General features: G+C 37.3%; 1 long non-coding RNA gene across 1 annotated transcript in view; it reads left to right on the top strand.

The window, feature by feature from the left end:
- LOC309512369 overlaps nt 1-15,489 on the top strand; it is a 58,539-nt gene extending 43,050 nt beyond the window's left edge. The window contains exons 9-10 of the long non-coding RNA XR_014210967.1: nt 14,449-14,981; nt 15,054-15,489. This is a non-coding gene — a long non-coding RNA (uncharacterized lncRNA). The remainder of the gene's footprint in view (nt 1-14,448; nt 14,982-15,053) is intronic.
- Nucleotides 15,490-15,784: the final 295 nt, after the last annotated feature.

Consider the following 15,784-nt stretch of genomic DNA (forward strand, 5'->3'; position numbering starts at 1 on the left):
AACCGGCTGTCCAACTCCCAATACTCCAATCAATTTCTGATGTGTAAAATCAAGTCCAAGAAGTAAAATGGCTTGTAAATGCGGTTTAATGTTGATTTTAAGCTTTAGGAGGAATGGTACGGTTTAGTTTTGTATTGATAAAGAAGAAAATAGTTTGAAATTGCCTGAAATGTCCATTTTGTTCTGACCATTTTGTTCTACGTCATATGACTTTCAAACTAATAGGAACTTTCCGGGATGGTAAATGCATAATACAAATACAATACATACAAATGGATATTTTCATGTAGGATGGTCTGACTTTAATATTTCTCAAGGTCAGACACACAATCCAGACTCTGTGTACTATATTATTTTTCCTCTCTAATTTATGAGCTAATTTCTACAGGGGCTGAATAATGAAATATTTCTGCATGTATTACCCTCTTCTGCTGAGGCTTCAAGTCAAAATGAAAATGTTCTGTAATTTCTTATTCAGCAGACTTGAGGGTATATATTTAGAGGGATTCAGTCTTGGCTAGCCGCTCTCATTAAACAGAAGTGAGACAACCACACACACACACACACACACACACACACACACACACACACACACACACACACACACACACACACACACACACACACACACACACACACACACACACACACACACACACACACACACACACACACACACACACACACACACACACACACACACACACACACACACACACACACACACATTTGAATACTTTTATTTGGATCTGAAAGACATTACAAAGAAAACAAGATCCAAATACTCTGGGAAGAGTCTTTGACACGGTGACAGGTCATCAATTCATGGCTCACACACTTGTACAGGTCCTTCTATATAAAATTCTCAAAACATTAAGGATAGACAAAACACCTCCGTCTCCATATCTGCATGCTCCCTATGATGGCTGAAACAGAGCAGAATTTTGCAAGCCTTTTTGCCTCCTTTTTTTGCAGCCCCCCTAACTGCATCCCCCTGATCACACTCTTATGGACATGGCCCAAACTTCCGAATACCAGAATTATTAGTCTGCAGTTGTATCCAAGATGGAGAATAAGATCTACAAGGGGTTGATATTTCAATAATTTGGAATAGTAGCAAGTATCCATATACAGATCAAAACAGCAGCCCACCTCAAAGACATTTACATTTACATTTATTCATTTAGCTGACGCTTCTATCCAAAGCGACTTACAATTGCTATATATGTCAGAGGTCGCACGCCTCTGGAGCAACTAGGGGTTAAGTGTCTTGCTCAGGGACACATTGGTGTCTCACAGTGGATTCGAACCCGGGTCTCTCACACCAAAGGCATGTGTCTTATCCATTGCGCCACTACCACCCCTAGACACACACAGATTTCATAGCCTCATTTACAATTACAATGTCAGGAGTATTTGGAATATTTTTAAAATAGTCACTGTCAGATATGTTATGATGAAACCAATTAATTCGTACAGTGCTATGCTTGTAGATCTTACTATCATGTCCACAGATTACCTTTTGCAAGTCCTTTGCAACCAGATCAACCAGACGGTCATGTCTAGCCACATAAAGTCCTTTATAGTTGTAGCATCCGTTTAATATGTGAGCAACCGTTTCATTTTCCTGCTGAGTTGGATGTAATATACAGTAGGGTTCATGCTTTGATGGATACCATATTGCCAAATTGTACTTCGTTGGTAGACACTGTAATCTTGCTTTAACCATGAATATCATAATGTCATCTGAGATTGAGGGGTTTGTCAGGACAGAATGAGACACTGAATGGTCGGCAAATTGGAGTAATGCAAGTTTTCCTTGTAATCTGAGACCCATCCAGTGCTGTCCGTTTTGAGTCTGTCTAAGCTGAAGAATTGAGGCTCTTGCGTGTTTAATCTGTAGCTGGTGAGGTGTACTGTCTTTATTGAGGATCGCCAGGGTGGAAACCAGCGGATTGGTGATTATGTTATCGTTGAGAACAACTCCTTCTCCGTCGGGTCCCAGCCAGGACAGCTCTATTCCTGTACGGCCGCAGAGATCGTTTAAATCTAGCCAGTCGGAGCGCACTCCAAATCCGGCTGCTCTGATGTCTAACTTCCCGTTCTGCTTTAGTTTAAACCCAAGAAACTGGGACTCGTTTGTGGAAGCACCAGGTATTTTGCGACGCTGTAGATGTAAAAACAGCGATTCGCGTGATAGTTCTCTAACAGTTGTATCGTCATTGTTAAGCATGTTTAAAAGATGTCCTGTTCTGGAGGCGGTGTAGAGCCATTCAATGTTTGGGGCGCCGAGACCTCCGTCTCTACGTGGCTGGAAGATAATGTCCCGAGTTGTTCGACTATTAGGACAAAACCATTTCCTCACCAACTTCACTGTTTCGTTGTTCATCTCTGACAGTGTACGTTGTGGAATATGTACGTTCGGGAAAAGGTGTGGGATTTTAGCCGCTGCAATCAGCCTGGTGGCTTCAATCTTCATCATTATGGGGAGTGGGGCAGCATCAATCAGCCCGAGTCTTTGGGTGTACTCGTGACACAGCTCTGTGATCTGTTCCTCCCAATCGCCACTGACGTTAAATTTATGACCCAGATAAGGATATGTTTCGTGACGTTCATATAGTCGGATGGGTTTCTGCATTAATGAAAAGGCAGGGGGCATGTCAGACTTTGCTTTATACCATCTGTTTCCTCCACTGCGTCTTTCATAGAATGCAGCACATTTTGTATGTTTGATGTCTAAACCTGACCACCTTATGAACTCATCTGTGCGGTGGAGCATGTTGGAAATTACACTTTCATCTCTTGAGGAGATTTCCACATCGTCCGCATAGCCTTGCACTGGGTTTGGGGATCGCACACCTGCAGGCGCGCACTGGCACAACCACTTCATCCAGGAGTTAATCGCCAGAATGAAATTGATGGCGCTCCACGGGCACCCTGTTTTGATGCCGATTTTAAGTGGTATGGGATCGGTTAGGGCGCTTCCACATATAACTTGGATGTAAGAGTTATTATAAACATCTTTAATTACGTCTGCATACAACTGTGGTAATCTTATTTCATCTAATGCGTGAAACATGACATCATGGGGCAGTGTGCCAAATGCATCACGAAAATCCAGAAAGACAGTAAAAAACTTGGTAGATGAGTGTTTAAAGTCATCTATTCCCGTTTTAAGGCAGAAGACATGTTCATTCATCCCCTGCCTATTGATATAAGCTTTTTGCTTTGATGAAAGTATTCCTGTCTCTACTAACCAAGCAAGTATTCGTGACAGCATACACTTCATAAACACCTTATAGACTGTAGGTAGTAAGGAGATATCTCTCCAGGTAGACGGGTCGTCGGGAACATTATCTTTTTTGGGGATACGGTGGATCAGGGCCCCTTTCCATGATTCTGGGACTTTACCATTTTCCAGACAGATGTTAAATATATTGGTCAGAATTGGACACACTGTTTGTTTGGTAGTTTTCAGCGTTTCATAAGTCACGCCATCAAGTCCGCTTGCTTTATTATTGGGGAGGTCATTAACCACTTTCTCCACTTCAGTGACAGTGAACAGTGAAGTGTTAGGTTGGATAGATTGTACGGAAAATAATGATCCAGTCCACGGCGGTGCATCTAACACGCCCCCAAGCCTCTCGTGCGCGCATTTTGAAATGTAATAGTTCTGCACAGACAGTATATTATTCGCGCCGACTGGTACATTTGGATATGTACTGTTGTTAAGAATGATTTGGATTGCTCTAGATTTTCTATTCCGCCATAAATATGCAAGTTTATCTTTGCCCACCTCATTTTGTTGTTGGGATCCGCTCTGTGACGCCCTCAGTGCTGGTTGAACGATGTCCTGCAAAAAGCGCAAATCCGCCTCGATCCAGCCGGCGAGGGAATCCGTGGTCTGGGCCTCGGGAAGGCCTCCGATGGCTCGCGGCATTCTCTTCAATACACGGATTGTGAACTTCAGAAAAGGTAATCCAAACTGCCTTCCAGGCAGTCCAAACTGCACACACACACACACACACACACACACACACACACACACACACACACACACACACACACACACACACACACACACACACACACACACACACACACACACACACACACACACACACACACACACACACACACACACACACAGATACAAGATAGTACACTGAGAACTGCCTTACATTTCATGTGTTGTGCTTAAATGTTGTTCATACATTCATACATTTATCATTAATACATTTCTGTATATTCTTTTCTCTTACTAATGCTGTTTACCTAGATTAAAACATTACTATTGTTGTGCATACTTAGGTTAGTTCAAATCACTAACACAAAGTAATAAACTTTAGCATGTACTGTAACTGATGTGAATGAAACCTGCTGTTATTTTACTGTGAAACTCCCTGATTCCAGGCCTTCATTACAAATGAGGATTTTTAAAATCATGTTATAGTTATCACGAAGAGCAATTTATAGTGGATAAAACATTTTCCAGCTGAGTGAACTGATTTTTAATGATATTTACCATTAAAGGGGCTATAAGTAGAATTCACGAACCCTTGTAATTAGCGACACCGGTGGTCGACAACTGAACTGCAGCCAGCAACTTTTTGCTCATGCTTGAACTCGTGCATAGAGACGGGCTGCGTCCAACATCTCATACTTTCTTGAGTACTTATGAGACTATTGTTTGAATTAATCCCTTTTCTTTGCATGACACATTGACATGACAGTACAGAATGGCTCTTTCTGCATAATCCTGAACATTGTATAAGCATTAATTTAATGTGTAGAACGGAAGAGATGAAGCGTGTAAACATCGCATCCTATTTTCAGGTAAAACCGGCTGAGGTTCTGTTTACAGGCTTTCATATGGACGTTTTCACACTTGAGTGTGAAACCTAGGAAATCGGGGAAGGTCTCATTTTTTAAGTTTCGTTACAAGCTGTAACGAACATTGGCAATACATATATAAATATCCTTTATTTAACCAGGTTAGTCTCATTGAGATATAGAATCTCTTTTTCAAGAGAGACCTGGCCAAGATAGCAGAACACATTTTATCACACAATCACAAAACAAATAAAGAGGCAAAGACAACTCAAGTCCATTTCAATGAAATAAAAAGTGCCATTAATTAAAACATTTGCACTTGTGGATGGACTCACATTCAATAGTTTTAACATAACCTTTTAAATAATTTAAGGAAATTAGACACTGTAGTTTAAGTGTTTTCTGTAGGTCATTCCAAGTCGAAGGTGCAACAAACATGAAAGCCTTTTTGAACAACTCTGTCCGGGCTTGAGGTACATTCACTGAAATAGTTTTCTGGGACCGTAAACCATAAGTACTCTGTGTAAATTTGTCAGAGAGGGCAAATTCACTGTGGAGTAAAGCGTACAGTGATGAGTGAGGGGTCTGCAATTTGAAATAAACCTTAAATCTCCATGAAACACAGCATCCAAACACCGATGATAATGGAAACCCTGGACTTTCCAGATTTTCAGCTCCTTGATGAAAGAATAAGGGGGAAAATCCTACAGACTTAAGGAGAGACCAGGATCATAGAGACCTGACTGTACAGGATTCTTTTCATTTGAACCTGTTAATAACCACATAGACAGGGTTATTGTAGTTAACAAAAATTTTTTTTTCATTTTGTTTACGTTGAAGTACTAAAAAAAAACTAAAACTAAACTAAAACTTAATAAACATATTTTTTTAAACCTAATAAAAATTACAACAAAACAAAATTACTAAAACTATAACTAAAATTAAAGTGAAAACAAAGTATTAAAATATATATATATATTTTAAAAACTACAATAGTATATCAATGATATTACAACACTGCCTATAAACCACCTATTAAATTACTATACTTAAGTATTACTTCACAATTGAAACTGAACACTTTTACTCGATTACTAAAAACTAATTTCTTTTAGTACTTCAAAGTGCAAATTGGCTGTCATGACTTAAGTCTCTCCTCGTGTTAAAAAGCACATTTTTGTTTCTCTCACTGCGCTAACAAGGTAGAGACACACTTCAAGCGTGAACACGATCAGTGATCAGTATATAAACAACGATCAAACCAGCTCTGGTTTCAGGATCTTGCTCTCGGTTGAACATCTGGTGTGTCCTAAAGCTTTACATAGTCAGGACATCATGACACACACCAGCTGCTTTACATCCAAACCTCCTCCATCTCTTCACATGATCAGCCAGTTACAACTTTTTTTTAAAACGCTTTATACTTTTAGAACATTGATTGTGGCTTTTTACATTTATTTTAACTCAAGTACGTTTTTGGCTGGATACTTTTAATTAAGTAAAATGTTGACAGAGCCTTGGCAGCCATAATAGCAGCCCAGTTTTGCACTGGCAAAAACAATCACTTTTTTTTTCTCAGAAAATGTAAAAATCATTAAGAATTTCCTTCTATTGTTTCCTTTCTCTGTTCTCTCTCTCTCTCTCTCTCTCTCTCTCTCTCTCTCTCTCTCTCTCTCTCTCTCTCTCTCTCTCTCTCTCTCTCTCTCTCTCACACACACACAAAATCATCCAAGCATGATCAGCACACACAGTCTAACTCTCTATTTTCCCTTCATTGTATGACTTTGAGAACTAAATAGCATCACTTGCTGCGGGTCCCTGAACGCGTCTCTGTTTATTTCCAGCCTCCTACCCTGTTATTACTCTCCCAATTTGGCATCGGCAATCCACGGAGCTAAAAGGCCTTGTGCGATGGACTTTATTCCCTGAGTCATTAAACAACACTATGTCTCGGCAGAATTTGGATTGATTGTAAAATTGCGCCAGAAGCCTGTCTTGAGCTCGGCTTTCTCTCGACGGGAGATATTTCCAGAGCGCAGGCCTTTCTGTGCCCGACATCGTCTGATCTGACATAATGGATTCCGTGTTTCGTTTTGTGACAGATATGCTGTACAGCAACAACACTGCAGTCATTTTTTCTCCTTTTACCATTTTTTTTTGAGGCAGACATAAAACATTTCATGCACTTTAAATGTAATTGCTGTTCACATTGCTGTTTTCTTGACATTATTTCATCATCATGCTACAACAATTAAGAAAGTAAAGACAAATACATCTCGCAGGGAGAAGGAAAGGTGGTTTAGTTGTTTAAGAAAAACATACGCTGCTCTTTAGTTTTCCTCAATACTGAACCCTGAAACAGAGAGCTGAGCTTAAAGGGTTTTTGTTCATGTGAATCATCAGTCAGATTCAGTGTTACATTAGACAACGGTCTTAAAGCAGCTTTAATCTGATCAGGAATAATGCTGAAGCTGGATATTTATATTGAGATCTATTTTGAGATCTAGTATATGCTAACGTTTCAAATGGTCACTTACTGATTCATAATAAGTTGTCAGAACTTTTCAAGCACAATGACTAATTCATCTTCTGTATTTGTATCTTGTTTTCCAGTATCAAGAAACATTTACTTTATAAGAACAAACGACAAGATATTAAGCCTCGATTTCTGAAAAATGTATATATATTTAGTGAGTTTTTTTTGCTTAAAACAAGAAAAATGATCCGCCAGTGCATGGGGTCAGAAAATAAACTTGTTTTCCCTTTGAATTAAGTTCATTTTTCTTACCGCCAGATTTTTTAAAAGCAGAAATCCACTTTAATTTAATAAATTTCTCAGAAGACAAAACTTAATATATTTTTATGTCATTTTGCTTTTCAAGTAAATGCATCTTGATTTTAAAAATGTTTTTACTGCAAAAAATGTTCGTCAGTATTTTATTTTGTTTTTCTTGCACACATTTCTAAAGATTCTTACTTTATACTTACAAGATATTAAATCTTGTTCACTGAAAAATGTTTCAAAATTAAAACATGTGATTTTGTTTAAAACAAGAAAAAATATCTGTAAATGGGGTCAGAAAAAGAAATCTTGTTTTTCTTTTGAATTAAGTTTATTTTTCTGAACCCCACTGGCAGATGTTTTTTTTTCTTTTTTTTTTTCTTGTTTTAAATGTAAACTCAGTTCATTTTGACACATTTTTCAGTAAACAAGACTTTGGTCTAAAAGTAACTTTGCTTCTAAAGTAAATGTATCTTGACTTAGTATTTTTAGATATTTGTGTGTGTATATATTTTCTTCAGTGTGGTGAAACAATGACCCACAGCATGTTATTTTTCCCCTTACAATATTTTATAGGAAGAATCAATAGTTGTTAATGTGTGATGAGAGATCCAGGCTGTTATTTCCTGGTTGGGAGGAAGTCGGTGTGATTAGATATCATTAAATAAACCTCTGTAGGTTTAAGCACACGAGCGAGCGGGACCCACACCGGGACCCACCGGCCCGTCCCACGTGCCTCATAGTGCCTTTGAATTTGCAAGCTGTGGGATTATTAATGCAAACAGCAGCTCTCTGCAGTGTACAAATCACGGTGTACAAACACTCGCGCTGCTCTATGGGTATTAATTATGCCTCTGTGATGAACTACTGGTACAGAGGGACCGAAACAGAATTATCTGTGTCTGCAGAGGCTCTCGGCTTAAACTCTATGCTTCTGGTTGGTTATCATCTTCTCAAGAAAAAGAAATAGAATTCTGGGTTTTAAACAGTAGCATGCTTTCACTACATTGCAATGTCTACCTTAGTGATTAGAATTAAACGTGTTTGTTTTGCATTGCATAAAAATCGACTTTTGGCAGTCCGGTAGATAAGAGTCAAGGTCAAGTCGAGTGCATTGCATATTCCCTGCTGTATTGTTGTATATTGCTCATTCTGGCAAATGCAGGTCATCCTTGTGGTCAACATACAGAACATTTGCATACTTCACAGAGTATGAGCTACACATTACTGCAAAAATAGTATTAATGTTTGTATGCTTTTTTGCCATATGTTTTTTTATACACAGTATAGGCAGAATACTATACAGTAGTGGACAAAAGTAATGTCCGGAGAGGGTCGTTTTTTTTTTTTTTGGCCCTACAAATTCGATTAAACGATCAAAATATGAGGAATATATTTTATATTTTTAAAGTATTTTAAATATGAAAGAAAAACAAAACACTAAACTTGGTTAGCATATTTCTCTGACAAAATTATTTGGCAAAAAAGGCAAACTACAGCTGAAGATTTTATTTTTTTATGCAAATTTTTTTATTAAAAATGCATAGAAAAAAAAGTTTTTTTATGAAACTTGTTTTTGCATGTTCATAACTTCTTTGGACTATATAAAATGATATGATCAATAAGTTATGACAACATTTATTTTTTACATTGCTTTAACTCATCAAAATAAGTTAAGCAGTTTTCAACAACTTTATAAGTTATACAAGATTCAACAAAAATGTTAAAGTCATTTTTAATGTTAAAGTTGAAATTACTTAAACATCAAAGTGGATTGTACTTTAAAATTGAAGGAAGCAAAATTCCAAGCACAACTATGCAAAATGCGGACAAAATCTTCAACACATTTTTAAATAAAGGGTGAAAATGTAAATGTAGTTTTTCTTAGTTTTCATTTCAGTTTTAGTTGAACTTTAAATGAAAGTGAGAAATGTTGGCAACTAACTGAAATACAGTATATATTTTATATTTTATTTTATTTCAGTTAAAATTTATTTTAAGTAATGAAAATGTCATTTTTTTATGGTTTTAGTTAAACCCTGGAATGAATGACACAATGGATATCCCACAATGCAATGCACTTGACTTGACATTTTTTTTTTTTTTTTTTTACACAATGTTACATTAAAAATTATAATGCATTTTTTTTTATATATGTAAGTTGATAACTAGATTGCACTCGTCATATCAGGTCAATAATGTACCATGCATACTGTTTATTGCATAATGTATATTTCACATATTTTAACAGTAGTATGCCATTTCCAAGGTTAAGTTGAGCCCTTTGCATTCTGGGATCTCACGGCACATCTGTCTGTGTATGCAGGGCGAGTCCTCGTGTCCCAGAGCTGGATTCTCTCAGCCGGTGGTTTATTCTTCACAGGTCGTTTCTGCATCGTGATTTGTATAGTTTCATCTCTTATTATTCAAGCCTCTCCTCCTGCACCACAGAGGTTTTAGATATTCATTAGTCTTCATTAGGCCAAAACACAAAGAGCACAAAGAATTAACAAATCTCCCCAATGCACCGTGGCACGTCCTGCTATTGCAATAGCCTGCTTTTTTAGTTTTTTTTGTTATTGGAGAAAGAAGGGATAAAGTGAGAGAAAGACAGAGAGAGTGTCAGACCCAGCATTCAGAGATTGAATTTAGGGGGGATGGATGTGTCACAGACGCACACGTGACTGGACTGTAATATGTACGTGATTTAACATAGAACCAAAATGAAGGTCTTCAAAACCTAAAAGAAAGTCTTTTAAATCACACAGATTATTTGGATGAACTCAGTAAATATGCATACTCAATGACTCTGAATCTGGAGTACTAATTACAAAAACATATGTTCAAATGCATTCATCACACATTCTGCATCAGCGGTTGGAAAGTTACTGTGCAAAAACTTTTATTTCCGTGTAAACGCGTCCAACAGAAGTTTCCGTCATGCATCTGTCCCTTAATGAGGACAAGCATAAGGTGTAGAATATCGACACTGAGATCTGGCATCTGTATAAATTCATCTGCAGATAAGACACATCTGTCAACATTCAGCACATTTGTAAAGCATCGCTTGGAATGTAGTTGGTATGACTGGCAGCCGATACACAAACTACTGAGGTAGAACTCGTGTCTGCAATGCATTTGAAAAACATGGTAATATTTCTATTTTCATAACAGCACCAACATTATGCAGTAAAGCCCCTGTTGACACTGACATTGACTTTGATAGCCATGCACCTGGAGTCATTAGTTTTCAATGACAGCAGGCGATTTCTAAGTGAGTTTGTTTTGTGCATTGAGAATCTTTTTTATGATGTGATGCATTATGCACAAGTGCAGTTGATACAAACTACACAGAGTCGTACATCACTGACACTATTTATTTGGGATGGCGATATATTGACCTTGATAATGTAGCAGCAGAATTATGACTGTCAAGCACTTAATCACATGCATTACAAAACAAAACCTTGTTAAACTGCATTTGAATCTGGTGGTTGGACAAACATGTATTCCTGCTCGGTGCATTTTATATTGTCATTTTAAATTAAATGTAAGAATTATTTTATACTTGTTTATACACCACCGATCAGTTTGGGGTCTGTAAGATTTGTTTATATTTTTGAAAGAAGTCTCTTATGCTCACCAAGACTGCCTTCATTTGATCAAAAAAAATAGTTAAAAACTGTAGTATTATTCTGTGTTGGAGAAAGTTGCTTTAAAAAGTAATTAGTTACAATATTGCATTACTTTTTCTTATTTGCACTGTAAAAAGTGATCAGTTTACTTACTTAAAAAAAGCGAGGAAACCCGTTGTCTTAAAATTAAGTAAATAAACTTAATGCGTAAGTGAAAAAATTAAGTTATGTGAACTTGACAATTCCATATAACTTAATTTTTTCAATTACGCATGAAATTTAAAAGTACACTGATAAAAAAGATTTTGTGGTAAAGTAAATACTACAGAAAAAAACAATGTAATTTACATGAAAAAGTTAGTTCAGGCAAGAGTTAAAAAAAATTAAGTAAATTCTATAGTACTCAATTCAAGCGTCTAGAAATGAAAGCGTAAAAATCAACGTTATAAAATGAAGTAAAATTACTAAACTTTTCTGATACTGGTGTTCCCATCATGCACTGGGCCTATAAAATTAATGAGGTTGATTTTTCAGTGTTTTCAAACTGTATTTACACTGTTTCATCATTGCTTTTGTTGTTAGGATTAGTAACGTGACATTTTGTGACATTTGGAGTTCATTTTCTACTCAAAATGACATATTCAAACACAAAAACGATCCATCAAATGTTACCGTCATTGTGTATTGTCTACCAAGTATTGAGGTCTCTGCGTTCACATGATGCATAACATCTGATATGTAGATATGCTGTCTTAAACAATATCTATTGTATTAATTACTTAGGTATTTTTTAAGTAAAGCATATACTTAATTCAATATTATATTGTTTGAGTGAAATGTATTGCAAAGGAAACTTCCACTAAATAAATATTTTAATATTTAGTTAAAATTACTTATTTTATTTGTTACTTTCACTTAACTTAGTTCAGTAGAGTTTACTTAATTCCATATTTGAAATTTACTTAAAAAATATGCGTGTGAAATTTACTTAAAAAATATTCGTGCAAAAACTTGCCAAAGAAAAATTTTGTACATTTTACTTATTGTTTTTTTCAGTGTAATGTGTTACTTTACTAGTTACTTGAAAAAAGTAATTTTATTATGTAACTCACGTTACTTGTAATGCGTTACCCCCAACACTGATTGTAATGTACAGTTTCATTTTATACAAACTACAGTACATTAAGTCATACATTACTGACACTTTATATGGGATGGCATATTTACCTTTATAATGTAGCAGCAAAATGCTAAATATGACTTTCTAAATTATGACTGTCAATAGCAATTGATCACATGCAATACAAAATACAGAAAAAAAACAACAATATTGCTTCCTGAGCAATTGCTTAGTGCAAAAATATTTTTTTTACTGCCTTGCATGTGAAAAATTACTTTTTTCTCTCTTTGTTTTGTAATATTAATTGAATGTTTTTCCGTGCCTCCGTTTCTCAAGATAAATGAGCAGTTTCTGTGCTCCTGAAATGAAAGTTAGCCGCATACTGACAGGTTGCTAAAAGGCAACGTTTAAGTTTAACAAAAGGTAGTTAATTAGTCCACTGCAGCAGACCAACGAAAGGCCGGCACGTTGATTATAAAGTGATTATAAACCCTTTGTTTCTGTCTTTCATGTATCTGAAAAATTCAATAAAAATACACCATTGCACATCGCTAGTCTGTATAAAAACAGATGAATTGCTGCTGTGACCTTTGCAAGAGCTCAAAGATGAAAGACCTTCGTCTACCGCGATTGGAAATTAGTGGACTTGCTCATGAGCTCTAAAATGCTCTTTAACCGCTTATGTTAAATTTGGTCACACTGGCAGTAAAGAATACAAGTGAATCTGTTTCTTAATTTATGTCAATTTGGCGGTCTTCCAGTCTCAGTGGACGATTGCATTTGTCTGGGCCGAACTGATTTATGACAATTACAACCTGCCTGTTGAGTGTCTGCTCTTTGAAAGGTTTACACCGGCTGAAGTGTGTGTCCACCACCTCATTGGGACGCTCAGCCCGTGCCAGGAGGTTGCAGTTAGATGGAGCACGCGGACTGCGCTGAGATCTGTGGAGCGTCTTCATGCTCAGGGTAGGATCTCACAGTAATAGTCCTCCATCATCGAGGCTTTGAGCTGAAATCTGAAAGATAGAAAGATGTTTTCTCATTTCCCATCTTGACTAAAGGGTCTTTCTGAAGGGCAAAGAATGATTCTGTCATAATAGACCCGCTGACATCATGTCATTGATGTCAATGGGTCACGACACACGTGATAACACTGAGATCAAACCTGGCTCAGGGCGTCTTGACATATTTTAATGTTCTGAGACTTCAGGTAACGTTTTATACAGTATTTTGGTCTTTTCCTTTATTTAATAAAATATGTGTAATGCATGAGGCTTATGGACTACTTTTGTTATGCTTTTTTATACAGTATCTTTTTATCATGCACTTTTACCATGTCCAGCATCTTGGATGATTTAACTAATATATATATATATATATATATATATATATATATATATATATATATATATATATATATATATATATATATATATATATGTTTCTTGAGCAGCAAATCATCATATTAGAATGATTTCTGAAGGATCATGTGACACTGAAGACTGGAGAAATGATGCTGAAAATGCAGCTTTGATCACAGGAATAAATTACATTCTAAAACATATTATAATAGAAAAAAATTTGTTTATATGATAAAAATAGTTTGTACTGTATTTTCGATCAAATAAATGCAGCCTTGGTGAGAAGAGACTTCTTTCAAAAACATTTAAAACAATGTGCAGACCCCAAACTTTTGAACAGTATAAGAATAACTACATTTAATTTAAAATGAATGTTGATGAAAAATACTAGAATTATAACCTGTTCTGGTTAGGAATACGTGTTTGTCCAACCAATAGCAGATGGAGATGCAATTCTTTGTGCCACTGAAATTACACATTTGACCTTTAAAAAAATTCTATTAGAATCAATGTAAGTTAAGTTTCGCATTTGCTTCATATAAGAATCTTTATGGAGCCACTTTTGGAAAGAAATGTACAGTTTATACTGTTCAAATACATATCTCTTTCTGATGTGTTCTGAAGCGCTGTTATTGTCTAGCTTTCTAATTATATTGAGAAAAGGAGGTTATTTTCTAGAAGTGCCCAAAAAAGCTAACAAAACCCCTTTTTATTTAGTTGATGGGGACAGTGAGCGCATCAAACCGTCTCAGCGTGGAGGACAGCTCTGGGAGCGAGCGCACCGCTGCGGGGTAGAGCACAGGGCCCTGTGGGGGACTGCCGTGTCCCAGAAATCTCTTCCCTCTCAAACTCCTGCGGATCTCTAGGGGCCGCGGGAATCACTCTCAATCCTGCCTGCTGTGTGTGAGGTGGCGAGGTCTTTAGCAGCCCTTTCCCTCGGTGGGACAAACTCTATAAGCAATGATGGGGGAAGGACAGACGTCGGACTGTGCTTGTAAAAGGCGACCCCTAGACACATGAGCCCTCTTTAGGTGCGGCACAGCTAGTTCTGTCTATACAACATTCTCTACATGGCTCTTTGGAGATCTGAAAACATCTTGACGTTACATTATAGGTCAGTCAGGGGTGCGTATCCCCAAAAGCATCGTTGGTGAAGTTCCATCGTTACCAGCATAGTTCAACGAATCAATGTTTTCCGAAACCATAGTTCCAACGAACATTCGCGAACAGCATCGTAAAGTTGTGTGGTTGTAACTGCAGCTCTCGACCTGTGGTTAGAAACGGTTTCTTGCTAGAATGACACATGGTCTTAAATACTGTAGGTCTTTCTCTTGGCACAACGAGCAAGCAACATGCAGTACATTCTATGGGCCCTATTTTAACGATCTGAAATGCAATCAAACGCGAAACGCAAGTTACTTTGTGGGCGGGTCCCGACGCAAATCTAAAATGGGTTGGTCTGAAGTAGCTTCATTATTCATAGGTGTGGTTTGGGCGTAACGTGAAATAAACCAATCAGAGCGTCATCTCACATTCCCTTTAAGAGCAGGCGGGCTTGTTCCATGGCGGTTTGCTATTATAACGGCGGATTTGCCAGGCGCACGCCAGGAGCGGTTCACAGCCGAGGAGACCGACGTTCTCGTCAGGGCCGTAAAACACAGAGGAGTGACATTGGAGATGGAGAAACCCACCCAAATTAGCTTTGGTTAAACAGGCGTATAATAATTTGGGTAAATATGTAAGCTAGATTTATGCCTATTTTTTCACATCTTCACGGACACCACAATGATTGTTTTCTGAAACTGCAAAATAGCACCAGGGAACGTTTGCGCCGGAACACGCCTCTTCTTTTCGCCGAACCGGCTCCGGGAGCGCAAGTTCATTCCCTAATTTACCAACGTGCGTCTGTGGAGGGAAAAGTCTGCAGTGCGTCAGGTGCAAAATAGGAATGATACATGCGTCGGTGTACAAAGTCAATTACGCTGGGTGAAAGATAGGGCCCTATATCTTTTATTCCAAATGTACGCAAATTCTCCTATTCTACCACTGCATC

This window comes from Leuciscus leuciscus (assembly GCF_965113295.1).
Source record: "Leuciscus leuciscus genome assembly, chromosome: 13".
NCBI lineage: Eukaryota > Metazoa > Chordata > Actinopteri > Cypriniformes > Leuciscidae > Leuciscus > Leuciscus leuciscus.